Raw genomic sequence first — 2,691 nt, 5'->3', positions numbered from 1 at the left:
CAAACATGCGCAGAATTAGGAACATGGGCAAGAGAGTGCGCAGAATTAGGCACCGTGGATAAGTTTACAAAACGAAAGATATACTCAATTGTTGGTCGACTTTTAATTCCCATGTTTTTACCATATATTATAGACCGTAGCACTACATGTTGCTGCTATCAACGTTATCAATTTAACTCTAGAATACTTATAATAGCGGAGGAATCATAAAAATGTCTTAACTGCGCAGAATATGGTACGTTCACGGTAATTAAAGCAAAGGAATAAGGATTTGAATTGGACTGATTGAAGGCAAATGTTACGGATATACACTCAAGTCGCTTTTTACGCGAAGGATGCGTTTCGTGTAAATCAAAACTACGCATAATTATAGACTCTTAGAGCACATCCGCGGCAATTCCGAAAATAGCGCATAAATAAACCGCGTTTAGGGGTCAGTCCCGGTGTAGTGGTTAGCATTCACGCCTCTCACGTCGAGGACACGGGTTCAAATCCCAACCCCGCAGAAGTCACGAATGACCCAGAACTGGTTAAAGTGACTATAATCTAAACAAAAAAAAACCTGATTTAATCCACCTAGTGGTGAAAGGAACCTTTGTTATACGGTCTTACTTGCTATTTGAGATAGAAATCGACACGTCTTCGGAACATAATTCATCATAATTAGTTATCGTTGCATTGTGCGGTGGTTTACATAAAATTTTGGAAATTGAATAAGCTCACAAAATTTGAACAACATAGAAGCACTTACAAATTTTGATAGTTCTTTTTCTCATGAAATTGCTGAGTAAGTTGTTACTAATGTGGGTAAGTGCAAGTAAAAGTAAGTTGTAAGAAGAAATATTATTCTTTAACATATACATTGCGTAGTAAAGGTCTAGTTTATAGGTATTTGAACTATGCATAATTTCCTGTAATGCCATTCTATTCGATTCACATCAATAAAGTTTTCTTGAAAAAACTTCATCAATTTTTATTAACCTTCGGTTACTCACGCTGTTGTATTCTGAACAACATGTGTAGGGTTGTTTTAGGGGGATTAATCCAAATTTAAATTCTACCAGATGATAGAGCATTCAATTTCAAGAAACTCTTTCAAAGGTTCGATAAACTTAAAACCAAGTTTTCCTAGTCAAAACTCTAGTGCACACGTTTTTTTTGGTTTGGGGCTATTGTGCGCGCGAGTAACTGTGTTGCAAAAGTTGGCGCGAGCGTTCGAGGATTAATATCTTTTGACCGGTAAAACCAATTCTTATGAAATTTTGCATATATATTTGTAGTATCAAAACCTCTCGTTTGATATTAAAATAATTGAAATTAGGTAAATTATCTTGGTTAAAATCATTATAAATGATTGTTAATTTTGGTGTGGTGTATACGATTGCTTCTAACTTTCAAATTAAACGTCCAATCCAAAAACCATTCAATAGTGATCTATCCGGCTATATTACCTGCCAAATAAAACTAATAGCGCATAAATCGGTTTGGCCATCTCTGAGAAACAGGCGATCATTTGAACCTTATTAAAATGGTTTTCTAAGGCTAATTTTTAAACTGCTTGTCCGTTTCCAATAAAACTTGGTAAAAAGTTTAGTAACAGCAAGAGCTTTCGTTTGGTAGTAAGATCATTAAAATTGGTTGCGTAGTTCAGGAGAACCGCGTGTTACGTAGTTTTCACATTTTTGCTTATAACTTTTAAACGAAACGTTGGACCGCAAAGTAATTCAATAGTTATATACTAGGTAATAATACCTTTCAAACAAAAGTAAAAGCGATCAAATTGGTTCAGCCATCTTCGAGAAACAGGCGATAGAAAATGAGCTGCACACACACACATACACACATACACACATACACACACAGACATTGCTCAGTTCGTCGAGCTCTATCGATTGGTATATGTGATTCGGCCCTACGGGCCTCGGATCAATTTCGTGTTTTTCGACCAATTTCTAAACCTTTGTTATATAGTATAACAAAGGTAAAACGCGTTTATTCCAAAATTCGTGTAAAACGCCACGTAAATTTCAAAATTTGCGTAAAAACGAAAATTCGAAATTGGCGTAAAAATGAATTGACCAAACCTCGTGATTCTAGTCATGACCTTGAAATGCGGTCAGGCATATATTAATATTTTTTGAAATGATGGTTCTACAATTGATGAAGGGACGGTAAGGGAAAGTAATGAAGGATTTTTTTTGGGAATGGAGGGGAAAGGAAGGGGGGAGGGGGGGGGGGGGGTAAAAGTTAGCTGCGCTTAACAAGTTGTCGTTGTGACTCCTACCTTTTGTCCAATGCTGGAAGGTGCATGGGTCGAACCAAGCCATAATCTGAGATTATAACCGGTTTTGAACCCACAACACCGGTCAGGGCATGTGGCTCGTTGGTACCCGTGTACCTATGAGCCACAGAGGCGCTGGACAAGGACACTTTGTCACTTTTCTGGCGCACTTCCCCAACACAGACATCGAACTGGTCTAGGTTTAATTACCGTATGAAAAAACTTCGACCTGTTGGGACGATGAGACTTTGACACTTTTTTCTGCGTACTTTCCAAGCACAGACATCAATTTGGTTTAGATTTAATCATCGTAAAGAATCTTCGACCTATTGGGACGCGGAGACTTTTTCTAAAAGGAAAAGGAAAGTAAACAAAATCCCGGTAAATAGACGGTGTAATGAACTGTCACC

This window comes from Sabethes cyaneus, chromosome 3, assembly GCF_943734655.1.
Source record: "Sabethes cyaneus chromosome 3, idSabCyanKW18_F2, whole genome shotgun sequence".
Lineage (NCBI taxonomy): Eukaryota > Metazoa > Arthropoda > Insecta > Diptera > Culicidae > Sabethes > Sabethes cyaneus.
Note: the sequence above shows the minus strand (reverse complement) of the source record.